Raw genomic sequence first — 18,576 nt, 5'->3', positions numbered from 1 at the left:
GGCCTTTAAAGATTGGGCTCTTGGTGCACGGCATTTTACAGATGTACTGGGAGTTTCTGCTCCACACTAGGCTTGCTATGACTTTAATGATCGGTGCCAGAATCGTGGTAAGATGATAATATCCCCATTTATATTGGTTTGCTGCTGAAGGCAACAGTTTTGAAGTGGCGTGTGACTTTCTACTTCTGCCATCAAAATATGTGGAAACAGCTCTAAGCTGAAAAATTTTTGATGCACATATAGTAGCCTGGAGCAGCAGTTCAGGACAAAAAGAGAAAGGACAGAGATTTCTGCCACTGAAATTCATGAAATGCAGGCAGGCATGATGTGATTGCACAACTTTTAATTTTTACTGCTGTTCACAAAATCTTGGCATTCAAGAACTTCTCCCTGGGCTGTGCACCAGGGATAGAGCAGAGCCAACTCTGCTCTCATTGTAGGTCAGTTGATTCACCAGGCTCCACAGTTCAGGGATTAATTTTTATCAGTTGCACAAGAAAAAGACATAAAGATAAAGAGATAAAGAAAACTGAGATAAAGGAAGCTCATTTCTCCCCCATGTTCCTGGATAATTTGCCTATCCCCGTAGAACTAGTTTACAGTAAAAGAGATCAATAACAGTACACCAGTATAGACAGGAATTCTTTCAATAGTCTTTATGCTGGCTATTATCAAACAGTCTCTTCCAGGTGACATGACCTTTGATCTCCAAACACTAGATATAACAGTCATGTTCACCATCTGTAGTATTTTAAATGTGTGATTCTTATCTATGTTTATAGGCTGTGCAGGTGAATATACAGTAGTCTTGCAATTATTCTCTTTCAAATATTTTCCACTTGGAGAAAAAAAGTATGAGAAAATGTATCAAAGAGTAACCTCCAGTTAAGCAATCTGCTAAAAAATACGAAACAGATGGGCTGGTTCTGATGACTCCAACGTTGAACCAAAACACGGAACCATCACGGCACAACTAGGCTGTGAGCAAACAATAAAACCAAACATTTATGGGATACAGAACCATGTTCTTGTATTGAAAATAAAGGAATATAGATAACATATCTGATATGGAAATAAAGTGAAGTTAGCTGAACCTTGCTCTAATGGAGTTACTGAAATCCACAACAAACTTACTCATCCAGATGAAGCTGCTTTACTTTCATTTGGAAGATTCTGACAAGATCTTACCGATTCACAAACAGCACTCAAAGTATTTAAAATCATGAGATAGACCAAAAAAATTCCAATAGGTCTAACATCTGTAATTAGCTTCTTCAATGGGACTTCTTTCTTTCTCTTTTAACTTGCTTTTTGTTACTGTTTTCTTATTTCAAAATGCATTTTATCTCATCAGATCTTTTTGAAATCCAGTCAGTGCCTTTTGAGGAGGCACATGAGATTTTTTTTTATTGCTAACATTCAACTGAAAAAGGCATTGTATTGCCTTCTTTTTTGTATTATTTCAACTAAAAACATATGGATGTTGGAAAAATAGTTTATTTCATTTTCTGCAACAACCACAATACCTAATTTTGTGAAGTGCATTTATCATAAAATTTCTTTAGAAAAAAAATCAAAATCCTAGAGCCACATCATCTCTTGAGTAGACTCCAAGAATCATCTTGTGCAGTGCTACCCCACTGCTTTTCATTTATAAGCAAATAAATATTAGATTAAATATATGAAGTTATCATCTTCTTTATTTTATATTCCCCCCCACGCTTCTTTCATAGGATCATGGGATCATAGGGTAATTCAGGTTGGAAAATGCCTCAAGTCCAACCTTCTGCTCAGCAGGGGCAGTACTGAGGTCATACCTGGTTGCTCAGAGCTTTATCCAGCTAGGTCTCAGCAACCTCCAGGGACTGAGACTGCCCAGCCTGTCTGGGAAACCTGCTCCACTGCCTGACTGTCCTCCTGGGGAAAAGTTTTTCATTCAATAGTTTGTACATGAGGGAAAGCGTGCGTATCTATGTTGTTGCTGCTGCTGTTTTTAATTTCTTGCTAAATGTTTTATGAACCACCTGCCAGTTACTGTGTGCTCCAAGTGCTCCCTTGATCCCTTTTCTACATAACATCAAACTTGGATTTTTCCAAAGATTTCTAAAATATTCATAAGAAATGACAATTAATAAAGAGAAGTATTTAGCCCAAATACTGATTTAAACAGACAAGAAATAGTCAAAGATGTGAGCTTAGGTGGCTTTCTGGTTAAAATTTCTGGGTGGAGGCAGCATGTAAAAGTATGTTGCCCTAATACCCAATCACTTTTAGAATTAGAACTAATTATATCTCTAGCTAGTAACTGAAGGGTGTACAGGAAGACTTGACAGAGTATCTTGCTAAAGAACCTGAAGTATAAATCCATGTTGGTGCAACATCCATCTTCGAGTAATGTTGACTATGACCGAGTACATAATGAATTGTTGTTTTGGTACTTCTTAAAAATCTAAATATTGCTGTGCAGGGCAGTATGACTGGTAAAAGTAAAACAGAGCCACAAACCAGGCTCGACCATCAATGGCTGGTGCTGTTTAATGCCAGTTGTCTCTGTCCAATGCAAACCTGCTCAAGAGGGAGCAAGGCCTAAGCTGTGGGCATGAGAGGCACTTGCATTGGGACTGGTCCCCAAGCCTCTTTTATTTATTGGTAGATACCAGGTAGCCAGGGTCCCATGGGGCTGCAGAAGAGTGCTGCTGGAGCAAAAGCGGTCTGGCCTCTATGCTTCTCTGCCAGAGAGCAGGAAGGCCTGAATTCCTCCACCAGACACCTCAGACTGAAGTATGCAAGTGAGAAGCCTCATTGCTCCAGGTCCTCTTCCTCCAGGAGGAAGAAAGACACCTCTGAAAGGCAGTTCAGCACCCTGAGAAGGGTCTGGTTCTCCTACTGAGAGCATTTCCGTCATTTACCCTGCTATTGTAGCTGTCTCAGATACCTTCAAAGTTAGTCAGGGTTAATTTGGGCTATAATTATTCAAAGAACATAGTGAAGGAAATTTCATGCTAGCTCCAGCAAAGATTAGGCAAGAATATTTGAAGGGTCCTGGACTGCTGGGCACTAAGCATGCATGTACAGTGCTGGATATGTGCAATAAGTATCAGACTTAGTGAGTATGTGCCGAGTGACCATGCATGGTGTATGTACAGAATTACTGTGCAGTGCATGCAGAGTCCAGCATTTCTCTTGGGCCGGTCTTCACATTTAATGTGAAGCCTATTTCAGGCTGGAGCTCGTTCTTATCCTCGTCGTCCCCTGCCTTATACTGACACTGAAACTAAGGCAGAGGGATAAGAAACTGTGCTGAATTATCATGCGTAAAACAGTGCATCTTCTCCTTGTACGTGGGGGAGCTGTATGAGACATTCATTAACTTCTGCTGCTCCTGGGTTCAATAGCGCAGCTAATTATGCGGTGTGCATTTTTCCAGCTATTACTATCACCTCTGACTGAGCTATCGAGTTAGGTTTTAAACCTCCAAAGTTACATCTAAAAATATCTTTTATACTACTTATGTTTGACTAGTTGAGGAAGCCCATCCTTTCCAGACTGATGGTTACAAGTGTGTTTCACATTATTTATTTGTCTACTTTTCTATTGTGCTCATCTTATAGTCTGCACATATTGCAGAATTTGTGAACTGAAATCCAGAAACAGTGGACTGAAGTTGATTGAATCAGTCCATGCCTTATTCTTTCTGCGGAGCATGATCTCAGCTAAGCAATCCAGGTATGCTGCACGGCCTCCATCAGAGAATCTTTTACCATCTCCATATCAATCTGTCCAAATACCATTATTCATTCAGTCCATCTACTTCTTCTATGGTCAGTCAAAGCCCGGGAAAGCAGGTGCATCTTCCAGTTAAGCCTGAAAGCCATATATCTTAGCTGTAAAAATTGAGTTACATAGAAGTGGTTTCTGAAGTCTGAGGTGATAGGCCATTCATCTTTCAAACTGCCAGGGACATCACTGTCATAAATATGGATAACAATTAGTATCCATTGTCATGTATAAGGAACCATAAACTGAAGTGGAAGAACAAAAGTCTGTTATGCATGTTGTAAAAACTGATGCGATGAAGGAAACCTTCTGTGAGCACTTGAACCCTTCGGCCTAATGCACCTGGAAATTGCAGATACTTCTTTGTCCTTCATTTCACACTTTTTGGGGAGGTAGATGTACACAGGAATTCCTATCATCTATGAATATTCTCTCTACTCAAGCTGGAGCAGATAAAGAAACTCCCTTCCTTAAGAGCTATCTTTCTAATTTTCCTCACATATCCACCACAGTACATTACAGCTCAAGATTTGCTGCAGGTAAGGAAAAAAGTCCCCTGCTCAAGGAATTCCCTCAGATAATCTCTCACAAGGTGTGTCTATACAGTCTTTTGCAGGCAGGCATTGAGTGAGCTCTGCCCAGTTTGTGAGCCTGCCAAAAGCTGTGTACATCCCATTAGCACAAAGAAATGCCCAGGCTAACTGGCCTTATTACTGGGGCTCTCAAACAGAGTAACTGCCTTCAGATGGCTTCCAGATGTCTGAAAATTGGAAATCTAAGTGTGAGCTAGTCAAAGAAGGCTTCTTTTATAGCCAGTGTTGGAGAAAATAAACACCACCAGAGGCAGTTTGTCTAACCTATCTTAGATGCCTATCTTAGGATGAGATGAATCACCTTCTGGAGGTGTCTATTTCTCTACATCCACTGTAGAGAGAGCCCAAGGTGTCTCATTCAGATTGAAAATTTCATTAAAAAGAAAAGAAAGATGAGATAGTTAGATAAGCATTTGTCTGCAGGAACTTGGACTTCAATAAAACATAAAATAATGTGAGACTTGTCATATGAGATGGCAACACTGTGATCCTAATATCAGACCTCCGAACCCTGATTTCAGAGTCCACAGCTCCTCCAAGAAAGTTCTTTCTATTTGTTTACAACAAGGTGTCTATCTTCATGCAGACTCATCTTCTGTCCATTTTGCAGGCATGCACTAGTAGCCTCAGGCTTGGACAATCCATGACCTCCCAGATCTGCCAGGGCAGGCATGCCTCCCCATGCCTGGCATGCTAACGTCTCTCTCCTCTCACCATGGTTCCTTTCCATCAAGAATTCAGGTAGGGCAAGTTCAGTCAGTCCTTGAGGGAATAATATAAGTGGAAGGATCACAGATCCTGGCTTTACAAGACTGCTCTTAATTACTACATAGACTTACCCATGTTGTCTTCTTTGAGCTGGTGCTGTTAGAAGTTTTGACCTCAACATTAAAGGTTTCATTCTGTATTCTTTTAGAGTCTTGAAGAATTTACACTGTTTACCTCTTTCTGTGGTACCTACATGAAGTTCTTAGATTTACTTGCTGGCCGAAGAGCTTGAGCTAAATGGACTACAAAGTTTGCTCTGGAAGTCCGGATAACAGAGAAATTCAAACAGGTATTAGAGCTGACATCTCTTAATGTAAACATTTGTGACCATGGGATACCCACTTCAGAATTACAGATCACATCCTTTTCACAACTGCCATGTCACGTCAATAAACCTCGGCCTTTCAAGTCAGTTGGCTTTCATAATCACTAATGACAAAAGCTAGAACTGTGTTTTCAGTCCCAGTTTATATATTTTTAATACCTGTGTAATTCAAATAATGAGTTATATTTTTCTTGACAGTTATGCTTTCTGAAGATAGTTAAATTCATTAACAGTACAATTATTTTATACCTGTACACACAGGTGAACACACCGTACATACACAGCAACACAGAAACCTAATCACTTCAGCCAAAGGTAACCATTAAGAAGAACTTCTCAAAAGCATGCAACGAGACAATAGTTTCAGACTGGAAAGGCTGGTTTCATGCTTTTTAAGTTAGGTGCCTAGTTACTGGTGACTCCCTCCTTGTCAAAGGGGACAGATATCTCCAGAGGGTGATTCAGCTCACTTCAAATTTGAACTCTGATGATGTCTATCTCTTTTCAGTGAATGCAGGCCTAGGTGTTCAAAGTCTTACATGCTCAGAAACACTGTAGATTACCAAATGCAGAGCAGCGCCATGTTTATTTGAGACCTGAATCTTTCCCCAGCTCTCGCATCCGGTGGCTTCAGTTCACAAGGCCTTTTTACAAAATCAAGACCCACAGGTAATGAAAGGAGAGGACGAAGAAATCTGAGAAGGCCTACAAGATTGATTTTGTAGTTTCAGTCAATAGCACAGTGGTTAAGTCATTTGATCACTTACAAAGACTCGGGTTCAGTTCCCACCGCTGGTACTTTCTTTGATCTCCCAAAAGAGTACCAAAGCCAACAGCTAAAAGCCAGCCAAGCTAACAGCTTTCTGACAGAATCGGTCTTTCATTATTTCCTGCTTGGGCTGTTTCAGTTTCGCTGGAATAATTAAAAAGTAAGATATAGGAAAACAACGAACCACTAGGAATGAGGACTGCACTTTCAAAACGCTAGGGCACAAGTCAGTGGAGGTGGTTACTGTATTGTGCTGACCAGTCAGAACATGGACAAATAAAACAGCTCCGTGAACTCAGATACCCTTAGACACAATGCATTATTTCCAGAACAAACTTCTATTGGTTTCAATTAAAATTATATTCTGCTGGCTGCTCAGTGCTTTTAAAAAAAGTCCCCCAATGACCCTATCTAAATCTTTAACTGTCTAGCTGGCTTTAAAAATCTGTCACTTTGGAATATGAGTTTTGGGTTTCTATTCACTTAGAATTCTTTATGCTAGTTTTTTCCATGCCAAAAAATGGAATTCAAGTATGAATTTTTATTTCTTATTCCTTGTTCTCTTCCCTCTATTATTCCTTCCTTGTTGTAATTGAGAATACTAGTACATTCTTGATTCCAATGGGAAAAATCAAACACAATATTGTTATAGCTTTAGTCTGATGTGCGGTACAGTTACCTCAGATGGGGAAGTCCCTCATTAAGGTCTCTTCTCCAATTAATATTTAAATGCTAACATAAGTTTACTAAAAACAGTTACATCAAGAGTCATAGAGAAGATTCATCATAAAATACTGTGTAGGACGTTGGTGTGAAGGCTGATTATTGGAGAAGTGTGAAACGGCAGAGCAGGAACTTGCTGCGAACCTAAGTGATGTAACAGCCTAGTTTTTTGGAAGTAAAGCTTTTTCATTTTTCATTTATTAACTGTGAAAGTCTTTTAGTTTATTCCTACACAAAATAAGTATATTTTTAAATCTCAAGAAAGTTTTGTAGAGTAACTTTTTTTTTTTTGCAACAATGTTTTCCTCAGGGCTTAGCCACATAGCAGAGACTCCCATGAGAAGCTCTTTCACAAAACTTTTGAGTCCTCTCTACATGACGTGTGTCAAAAACACATGAAATGAAGTGTATTTCATTATTTACCAGCAAATAAAGAAAAGTGCATTATTAATTCAAGTAACCACATCTTGCTGTTGTTGTCCCTCTGGTCTAGGTTCCACAAACTTCAACCTTTTCCTTTTTTTTTTTTTTCAGTTCCTTTCACTTCCACGTATGAGCATATGCGGAGCAGACTCACACACACATGAGCCCCTTCCTTTCTGCCTCAAAACATACAATGCAGGTACTCCTATATTAGGATGGATAAGCCATGTTTAATGCATCTTTGGCTTCTTTGCAGTATCTGCCACATGGAACCTTCAACCTCTGGGCAAGATTCCAGTCTTCACAACATGATTTTTTTTTCTTCACTTCTTAATGGCAGCCTCGAGTTTTATTTGTACTTCCTCAGACCCAGCATATTTTTCTATCTCTTTACGTGTCAGGGTGGTTCTACTACACTTTAAAGTTAGTTTTAGAATGGTAATTATGGATCAAGAGTTCACATAGTGCTGTACTTGATGTTAATAAGCAGATACATATATAATTGTTCTGGATTATGAAAAGTTCTAACTGAAGGACCAAAAGACTTTGTCATTTTACTCCACCCTTTATGAGTCAGTAAAATGGATTGAATTATATAGCAGAATGAGCATTTCACTGTGATGAAACTCATAAAAAAAAAAAAACAGAAAATGTCACTACATGTTGGCAGTTTATAAAAGGAGATTAACTAGCTTATCCATTGGTATTAACATGTCTTTAATAATGGTAACATTCCTTGTAAATTAAACAGCTATTAATTAAAAAGCCTGTCCAGATATGCTTATATATCTATGTGAATGTAGGTACCTACCTTACTGAATACACCTATATAGAAAGAACTAAGCTCATTTCTATGTTTTTAGCAGATTATACATAAAATTTAAGACCAGTTGACTCTAACTGAATTCAAAGGATAGCATTCTGAGGTCCTAATTTCCCTTCTGCTCATTCACTGATGTATACAGCTACTTTAAAGTAGTGCCTAGAATCAGTGGCTCTTGCAGTCCAATCTGTAATTTCCTCGTAACCCAAAATACCACATCTGCTGATAGAAGTAGGAGAAGTGCAGATGGCACACCCTGGTTCTGGTGTTTTATGTTTATGGGGTTGTTGTTACTGCTATAGGAGGCTATTACAACAGAAGCCAAGATGGGGAAGAAAGGTGTCACCCTTGTTCGTCCACAGCTGCAGCAAGTACGGTTTAGAGGCACTGAAGAAGATCGTGCAGGCAAGATGATTTGCCAAAAAGTTCCTCTCCTTCTTTATAAATACAAATGTTGCATGTATATAAAAATAGGGAGGGGAGGAACCTTTGAAACTCTTACAGCGGTCTAAAAATCATATTTGCTGAAATTAGTATACAAATCTCTCTAGATCGTTCTTCTTCAGGAAGAATGCAACCTTCAGGATTAGATAACCTGATGTCTTTACAAAATCTTGAATAGGACTTTTTTTAACAATCAAAATTTTTTTTAATAATCAATTTTTTACATAGCAATATTCTTTATGCATTTTAAAATACCCTGCAGTTTTGTCGTAAGGATAGGCACTGGCCTTCTTTTACTTCATTGGTGGGGCAGCTGCTCCTCCCCACATTGCATGGATTTAAGTCAATAAATGCATGCACATAATTTATGTCTACGTACTTTTAAGTGTTTTAGGAGGAAGGCTGCACTGCAAGGGTTCCACTGCAAGGATTCCAGAGAGCTTTTACATCTACTAAATATTATTCTTAGGTGTGAAGGAAGGACTCTACATTGGAAAGTTGGATACACTGCTCACTGTGGCTGCAAAAACAAATTGGAATGCAAAATAGTCACTAAACCTTGAAATGCTAAAGACCTGTGCACATGTATGTTGGTATATGGATAAGTCATAACTCCAATTTATTACTGCTAGATTAACAGTGACAGGCTTTGGAGGTCAAATGTATCTGGATGAAGATGGAATGAATGACTGTTTGGTGCTAATCCAAGACACATTTAAGTCTAGAGAAGTCTTTTTACTAATTCCACTTTCAATTTCAGATGAGGTTAAAAGAAAGGGAGGGGATTCAGATCTGTAGGAGGAAGCAAAGTATTAGGATAACTTAACAAAGCTGTATACTATGGGAGTCAGAGTCCAGAGATGTGAATCCTAGATACTCATTAATTCTACAGGGTTTATTTCCCGACCTGTCCCAACTCCCACCGTCTCTAAAATCCAAAGTGACAGCTGACGTCCAGCAGAACACTTGCATATTACCATTCTCTCTCTATTTTTGATAAAGTGAAGATAAGAACTTGTTTAAATTGTGCCATGTTGTTAACCTTAAATTGATTCTGACAGGGTTAAAGATAATGGCTTAAGAACGTCTAATCTTTTTAATAGATGCAGACCAAAGCCCATGAAACCATCATCTTAAATCAAGGCTTTGTCTCTGCATCTCCTTATACATTGGATGGTGACATAATACCATATTACAAAATAGTAAATCTGGTAATAGGCAAGTAGGGAAGCATTTCCTTACTTTGCTGGAGCTCTTGAAATACTGAATTTAAGCTGTCAGACTTTCAGCTCTGGAGAACAAAAGAACAGCTGCTCCATACCCATTTAGATTGTGCCTTAAATGACAGTCCCACACAATAATGAAAGGAAACTGTCTGTTTTGCATTGTTCAGCCCACACAGAGGGAAGCTCTCACAACAGTCTTTTTCTTTTCAAAATATGAACCAAGAGACAGTTCCATGCTAGGATTATGGATTCTTTTGTAATTGTGCCTTATTCATTCACTACCTAGCTGAAAAGAAAAGAAATAAAATATCTTACTAAAACTTCAGACGTATTTGAACTTATGGTACAGCCAGCAATTCAAATGTCAAGGTTACCCCCTTGGTATCAATACCTTCTGAGGTACTTTGGCCCCCCCGCCCCCTAAAATTGAATTTTTTGTCATTTCCATCTGTATTATGTTTTTCAAACTCTATTCACTTACCTCTAATGACGTGTATTATTGCTTTTTTTTTTCCAGATTTCCAGATAGTAGACACATACATTTAGTCAGTTGAATGTTTTTCCGTACTCTGTTCACTGTATTGACTAGAGCTCAAATTACTAGAATAGATGGTAAGAGACTTTGCTCACATATAGACACCTATATGCTAATACATAAATCTCAGACAACTTTAAAAACCTGGGATTCAAATAAGTTACTAAAATATGAGCATCCAGCATCACTCATGATATTCTACATTGTTTAAAACATCTGTGTGGGCGTGGCAGATATTTGACAGGCTCCAAAATTCTTGCACCCTTCTAGGGAGGCAGCTGAAGGCATGATAGAATATTCTGGGGAATCTAAGATATCAGTAGACTTGTATCCTGAGCTGAATCTCTGAAGACACAGACTTACACAGAATCACAGAGTCACAGAATGGTCACAGAACTTGCTGACACTGTGCACTCTGTGCCTTCATCCAGGTCATCGATGGATAAGTTGAGCAAGACTGGACCCGGGATTGACCCCTGGGGGACACCGCTAGCTACAGGCCTCCAGCTGGACTCTGCGCCACTGATCACAACCCTCGGAGCTCTGCCACCCAGCCAGTTCTCAATCCACCTCACCGTCCACTCATCCAGCCCACACTTCCTGAGCTGACCTATGAGGATGTGATGGGAGACAGTGTCAAAAGCCTTGCTGAAGTCGAGGTAGACAATATCCACTACTGTCCTCTCATCTACCCAGCTAGTCATTCCATCATAGAAGGCTATCAGATTGGTCAAGCATGATTTCCCTTTGGTGAATCCATGCTGACTGCTCCTGATCACCTTCTTGTCCTCCATATGCTTAGAGATGGCATCCAGAATGACCTGTTCCATCAGATCTCAATAAATCTCAACAAATACATTAAAATAAGAGAAGGGCCTCAGCTTCGTGTGACTTCAAATTCAGTATTATGTATTAGTATTACTAGAGTATGAAGATCATGTGAAGAGCAGATCACAACACCATGTGCAGTTCCTTGTTATCACAGGCAATCAGACTATAGAATCTTTTCCATAAACTGTTCAAAATCATTTAAGAACACTTAGATTTCTTGCCCCCACTACTCGTCATAAGACCCTCAATTTTATTTCTTAGAATCCTCTTTTATTATGTATCCTGAACAGCATTTGCTACTAGTTTTCAGCTATCTATCTGCCTTATTCCAACACTGCATTTTAGCTTAAAATACTTATTTCCTTTTCTTATGCTTATCCCCTGAATTTAAGGAGAGTTCAGTCCTCTTTTCAAACTTCAGTTTGCCTAGTTAAAGAACCAAAGACCAGTCCCACACCAGGGAATTTAGCATTGTGAGGCCACATAAATATAAAGTCTTTGTACTCAAGAGTGGAAATCACAAACCCAGGTAACACATTTAAGTTCTTCATCCAAGGATTTGATACAGTCCGGTGCTTATGAATAGAATTCACTCATAACAGGCAACACGCTGACATCTGAACTAACCCAATAGGAAATGCCAGAGAAGGGAACGTGTCTGAGATGCTGGTTATGGCCTCTTCCATTATATTCATATTTCTTTTTTTTTTCTATTGCAAATACTTTGTCTGATACTTCCCAAGAATAACATGCTAACCTGTTGTCTCTGGAGATCTGAGTTCCCAGTTTAATACAGAATCCAGTCATGAGCTATATCAGAACATTTATGCATTCACCAGAAGTTTAGACCCAAAAGGGAAAATATATTGATATGACTGGTAGCACTATCCTTGAAACTGTTCACAATGCCTGGGGATTACTGTGAGATATTGTGGGATACTGGTATAGTCTAAAATCTACAGATGAAAAAAACAAACAAAACCAAATACGCAAAAATTAACTTTGAGTGAGTCAATACTGACAATTTGCCATTAATTTAATAATATCACATTATTACAGTTAGTTAGAAACAGACATTTTTGATGTGTTTATGTAGAAAGTAAAAGTAAATAGAATTATGACCTATGTAAATTTTATGTTGCAAAATTATCAGACAGTATTAGGAAAGATTGCACAAAAATGCAATCGACTAGAAGTGACATAAAATAAGTAGTAAAAGGACATTCTGGTTTTAGAAATATTTAATTTCATATGGACAAGATATTCTTAAAAAGTTTGTTTTTGAATCTATTACAAAAGCAAATCTTTCAGCTTCTCTTAAATCTTTCGTCCTTCTCGGTCACATTTCTATAGGCTACTAAGAGAATATATGTAGCACAAAATGTGAAGGTTGCTGTCATCCAGATTTTGAAACTCCATGAAACCATAATAGTAAGAGTAAATATAACCTCGTTATTAAGAAAATAACTAGTTAAAGCCTTCCTGAAATCTTCTCCACCCATCAGTGTAGAATATATAAAGTTTTTCACATTCTTTGTCAGATTTATTTGGTTGTCAGTTCAGTTACTGATGTAATTAAAAGGCTCTATGTAAATATTACATTTATGACAGAAAAAATCCTATTTGTGGACTTCATTCATTCATCACTGTTTTAAAGACACTTTTTGGAGTCTGGTTACATAGCAACATTCCTTTCAGACATCCCCAGGGGAAAATCTCTACAGTTGTCAGAAATGTATCATTCAGCAGGTGAAGGTGGCAGTAAGATTGGGAGTTCTGGTGAAATAATTTTGCCTAAGTGAAATAAACATTCATGCACACATAAATACTAAATTTAAGCACTTGAATTACTAGCAAATTAATGCACCATTCCTTTATCAAGATGCTCATAAAAATGTTTAATTAAAAAGAAAATAATATCTTCCCCTCACAAAGATCTGTTTTGTTTCTTTGAATATGTAGGTAACATTGATATGTAGGATCTGTAGGGATTGTGTTGGATTTTAATTGGGTTAAAATAAATGCACAGGAGCAGAATGCATTCTTCTGTAAGTGGTCAAACTCTCTTTATTTTTAATTTTGAAGTCCATATACACCCAGGGAGGATTCCTCCATCTACTGGAGGAACAACACAGCAAGGCACAAACATACCAGGAGGTTCCTGAAAAGCATTGATGGTAACTTTCTGACACAGGTGATAGAGGAGCCAACAAGGAGAGGTGTGCTGCTGGACCGTGTACTAACAAACAAGGAAGGGCTGGTTGGAGTTGTAAAAGTTGGAGGTAGGCTTGGAGAGTAGTGGATATTGTCTACCTCGACTTCAGCAAGGCTTTTGACACTGTCTCCCATCACATCCTCATAGGTCAGCTCAGGAAGTGTGGGCTGGATGAGTGGACGGTGAGGTGGATTGAGAACTGGCTGGGTGGCAGAGCTCCGAGGGTTGTGATCAGTGGCGCAGAGTCCAGCTGGAGGCCTGTAGCTAGCGGTGTCCCCCAGGGGTCAATCCCGGGTCCAGTCTTGCTCAACTTATTCATCGATGACCTGGATGAAGGCACAGAGTGCACAGTGTCAGCAAGTTTGCTAATGATACAAAACCGGGGGGAGTGGCTGACACACCAGAAGGCTGTGCTGCCCTTCAGAGGGACCCAGACAGGCTGGAGAGATGGGCAGAGAGGAACCTCCTGAAGTTCAACAAAGGCAAGTGCAGGGTCCTGCACCTGGGGAGGAATAACCCCGGGCACCAGGACAGGCTGGGGGTTGACCTGCTGGAAAGCAGCTCTGCGGAGAAGGCCCGGGGAGTCCTGGGGGCCAACCAGTTGACCACGAGCCAGCAATGTGCCCTCGTGGCCAAGGAGACCAATGGTATCCCGGTTTGCATGAGGAAGAGTGTTGCCAGCAGGTGGAGGGAGGCGATCCTCCCCCTCTGGTGAGCCCTCACCCGGAGTACTGTGTCCAGTTCTGGGCTCCCCAATTCAAGAGTGGCAGACATAACATAACAGTGTAGATTGCAATGGTCCTGAACATGGTAGCAGTCTGCAAAGCAATGCAGTGGGACTTGGGCGTTAGGCAGGAGAATTGGAGTTACAGTGCTGAGGGTCTGCTCTTATACTACTTCCTTCACGCTTCTGTGCCAGCAATTCCTCATCCACTTTCTGTTTTCACAGTCACATAGACTGTGGAGATGTTGTCTTATTTGTCTTACTACCTGTCTGTTTAAAATGGTGTTTCTGCCTCGGCTGAGTGTTGCTTTAAAACCACTGATAAATAAAAGCTACACATTGGGCCATTTCTCCTGGAGGAATTTCACGCCTTGTTGCAGCCCCCGTTGCAGCGGTATCGCACAGCACTGCAGTTGCTGACTGGCATCTTTACGTCAACAACATGCAGTTTGCAGATTGCATATGTGGAGTCAAAGTATAAAGCCTTATATATAGATAGGTACTTTAGATTCAACTTTCATATTCCTAAACAGTTTTATGAGAGGTGACGAAACAAGATACATCACGCACCAGAGATTTCAGTACTGTTATCCATCCAGTCACCTGACAATGTTACAAGAAGTTGGTGGGAAATTTGTAAGGCGGTATAGCGTCATCAGAATTTATCTAATGAGCTGAATGTTTTTTTCTTTTTTAGGACAAGTCAGAATTCTAATAGTAGAGAAGCTAAAGATCTTCCTCCAAAATTAATTAATTCATCTTTACTTAATCTCTAATGGAATAAGATTTATAATCATAAGAAAAAAATAACATTTTAAACATAGACGTACCGGCTTTAAAATCATATGATTAAGCACAAATAAAAGAAATTTTAATATTTACATATGTAAATTTCACTACCAGATATTTTCAATTTGCTTAATGTGTTAAAATGCATCATGTATGCCTTTTAAAAGTAGCACTCATATGTTATTATGCTTACTTTTCGTATAAAAATAGAACTCCTAACACTCAGTGAAGACGAAGAGAGTTTCAAAATAAGTATTTTTAACTCGTGTCCTAGACACCTCTGAATCTCCTCTACACTCAGAAAGGTTTATGCATAGGAAGGATAGCACTTGCTACTGTGCAGAAGCTAATTTTAAGTAACTTGGCTTCTTTCAGTGCAATTAGAGCCTAATGGCCGTTAGGAAGAAAATCCTAGCCTCACATATTTATTAATCATATCTCAAGAGATAGAGCTCCACTCCTCTCCATTTCTTTTTTTCATACTCAAAGTCAGAAAGACCGCGGTTCTTGACATCATTCGGTTATGTTTTCCTATTGTACTTTTAAAAACATTTATTTATTTATTTATTTTGCAGGAATGACCTCAGCGGATCTGCTGAAAGTAGCAATTGGCCGCTTACGTCTCTTCTTCCAAGGGTATGACTTACTTAAGCAGGTGCCGGCAGACCTGAGCTCATTTTGTCTTTCCTCGGAGGTAGCTGAGTGAGCAGGAGCACGGACAGGATGAACTCAGGGCTATCTGTACCCACCTGTGCAGACATGCTCCATAAATTGTTAGTCACAGACATGAGATTATCTTCCATAATACTACCCACGTAAAAGCTAGGTGCATAAAGCATGGTGGATGCATAGGCTGTTTTTGCATTTAATGGGGAGGGGTGGGCAGCTCAAGTGGCAGTTCATTGCATCACAAGATAACAGTGATGGATCTCCCTTTGGAAATGCCTGTCTTTTTTATTCACTAAAGGAATTACTAGCAATTTCCTTAGACTTCTACCTAACTTTCAGATGTTGGAGTCAGGTAAGAAGAATCTCAGCCCTACGGGCTGTGAGCTCCTCACGCAGGCGCAGTAAAACTCAAGCAGTAAGTAGCAGGGTACTAGTCACTGTGGCTAAAGGTCCCGTGGTCTTACGTTCCAGAAAGTGATTAACCAAAGGGTTAATGTCTTTTGTCTGTAGAGTTTTGTGACACAGAGTGCACACAAACTGAAGCTTGGAAGATGTGATATCTTGTACAGTTTTAAATTGTTAACAGGTCTAAACAGATTTGTGTAGCAGTCATGGGCATTTACAACTAGAAATCACAATCTATTTAAACCCTAATAAATATCTTCTGCTGAACTATGTCAAAACAAAGTACAAGATATCTTCAGTGGATTCCTTAAACAAATAATATTAAACTTACTTTAATAATGCCCTCCAGGTATTATACTGAAACACCTGTTTTGTTGAGCAACATCTACTCCCATGGGAAATAAGTTCAAAGCCAATATAGTAGCATACAAAATGTTTTTGCCAGATACAAATACTGCCTACGTTCGGTATTGCGAATGGAAATTTTTTTTTTCCGTTTGCAGTCATCTTTCCCTAATAACCCAAGGTCGTTTATACAACATGACTATTTTCATTTTTATTAAAGAGATTATCATTGGAAATATTAAACTGTAGCACTATTTTTAAAGGACTTTACTGAGTTTAAAGGAAAAAAAAGTAAATCAGATAGATACGTTTTTAATGTTAATTCAGAAAGGAGAAAAAAAGATTCCGTACTTCAGCAAGTTTCCCTTTGGTCCTCAGTGAGAATCTGAAATGAAACCCATCCAAGCGCATGAAAAGATTCCAGTTTCCTTGAATAGTCTTTGGATTACGGCCAACTCCTGCTCCCACTGATTTCAACAGTACAAGATCTAACTGCATAGAAATGACCCCATTTTTATCTCTCTATATATCAATAAGTGGACAAAAATCAATAGCAAATATAAGGCAAGATTGTAGTCAGGCCTTGCTAATGCTGAGCTATTATTCAAAGCTAACATTTAATTTGCGATGTACATTAATTTTGGGAAGGATGACAGAAATAGAGAATAAAGGGAAGGAAGTAAAGGCTACACTGCGGCTGCTATTTATGCCTTTTAGGTGACAACCCAGTTTTATTACAGTCAAAGGCAAAGCTGTCATTGATTTCAGATAGGACAGGATTTAATCATCTGTTGTACTTCTTGTTCGTGCTTCATTTAAGAAGCATGACAATTAAGTTCTCTGAGCAAGCAGAGCATGCGTTCAGATGAGGATACATTTGATTATATTTAGAGACTTTTCCACTGCTCAAATTTTTCCATTAACTTCAGTAGGAGTTTGATTGAGCCCTTTGCAAACACTAAAACCCACTGAGGGCTGGGTGTGAGCATTTCCAGAACTAATGGCAAATGATCATTTTCAAAACTAATGTTCTTGCTAAAACAATTTCCTAGTAAAGTATTCACAAACAGTAATCCTCTAGCAGTTCTCAGCTATGCAAAACAACCTAATCATATGTTAAAGCCAGTCAGAAAAAAAAGTTGTCTAAGTTTCAGGTTCTGCTAAAAATGTAGCCACTAACATTTCCAATGATTTTTCCTAATTCCTCTTGGAAAGAGCTTTTATTCTGGTACCCATCAGTTCAATTTGCGTTTCTCTGGAAATCATCTCCAGTGAGATAATTACCTCAGAGCAATTAAATAGAAATTTAGAAATAAGCACAACCAAAAAATCAGAAAGATGTGAACTCTCTCCCTAATTGACTTTGCCAAAGTCAAATCAAATCAATTTGTCAGAAAAGGACTGACATCTTTCCAATTGATGATCAGGATTCTCATTTTAAACAGATCAGAGAAAAAACTATTTTGGATTTAGTTTGACTCTCTGTACACGTCAGTTTGTGTCCCAAAATCATCCCCAACTTTGAAAAACTAGCTGGAGTAAACAGGCTCTAGCAGCTTGCACACCTAAATATGAAGCTTCTTACTTTTTGCATTAGCTTCACTGCTTGAGGCTTGAGCTTAGTAAAACTCAGTGGTTTTGGCCTGGATTAGACAAAAAGGAACTGAAGCTCTTGAAGCAAGTGACAGCTGGAATCAGTAAAATCCAAATGGACTTAGAGGAAAAAAAAACCACACACACACACATTAAACAGACAGTTTCCTTGAGGACACTTCAGAGACGTGATTGTCACTGCCTGTCTTCAGCTGCACATTGGAGTGAGCCCATCCTCGCTCCTCCACTCGGCTCCTCTCACCTTCTTATAGATGTGCAGCGATCGAGGGCAAGGTACACGGGCATCTTGTCATAAGCAAATGGTAGTGGGTTAGAGGAAGAAGGTCAGAAAGATGTGGTTTGGCCCCTCCCTGTGCCCTGAGGACATGCATGGGGAGGCCAAACACCACTTCTCAAGGCACAGATGCAGGAAATTTCTTCCTGAAAGGAGGAGAGATGAGAAAGAGGTGTAGTTCTCAGGAAATCCAGCATTATCCCAGCATCCACTGGTAGGATGTTAGGGCAAGCCACTTCACCTGATTCATAAAATAGTACAAATCTAACTATTGGACCTTTTTTGGCAAGGCAAAACCGAATCT

The 18,576-nt window shown here is 39.2% G+C and overlaps 1 long non-coding RNA gene across 1 annotated transcript in view; it reads left to right on the top strand.

Moving 5' to 3' along the window:
- The first annotated feature begins 13,784 nt into the window (after positions 1 to 13,784).
- The window catches only part of LOC104147463 (uncharacterized), a 42,031-nt gene continuing 37,239 nt past the window's right edge, over positions 13,785 to 18,576 (top strand). Inside the window, exons 1-2 of the long non-coding RNA XR_011138582.1 lie at positions 13,785 to 13,934; positions 15,541 to 15,601. This is a non-coding gene — a long non-coding RNA (uncharacterized lncRNA). The remainder of the gene's footprint in view (positions 13,935 to 15,540; positions 15,602 to 18,576) is intronic.

This window comes from Struthio camelus, chromosome 1, assembly GCF_040807025.1.
Source record: "Struthio camelus isolate bStrCam1 chromosome 1, bStrCam1.hap1, whole genome shotgun sequence".
Taxonomy (NCBI): domain Eukaryota; kingdom Metazoa; phylum Chordata; class Aves; order Struthioniformes; family Struthionidae; genus Struthio; species Struthio camelus.
The sequence above is the reverse complement of the archived record's forward strand: the minus strand, read 5'-3'. Positions and strand labels throughout refer to the sequence as shown.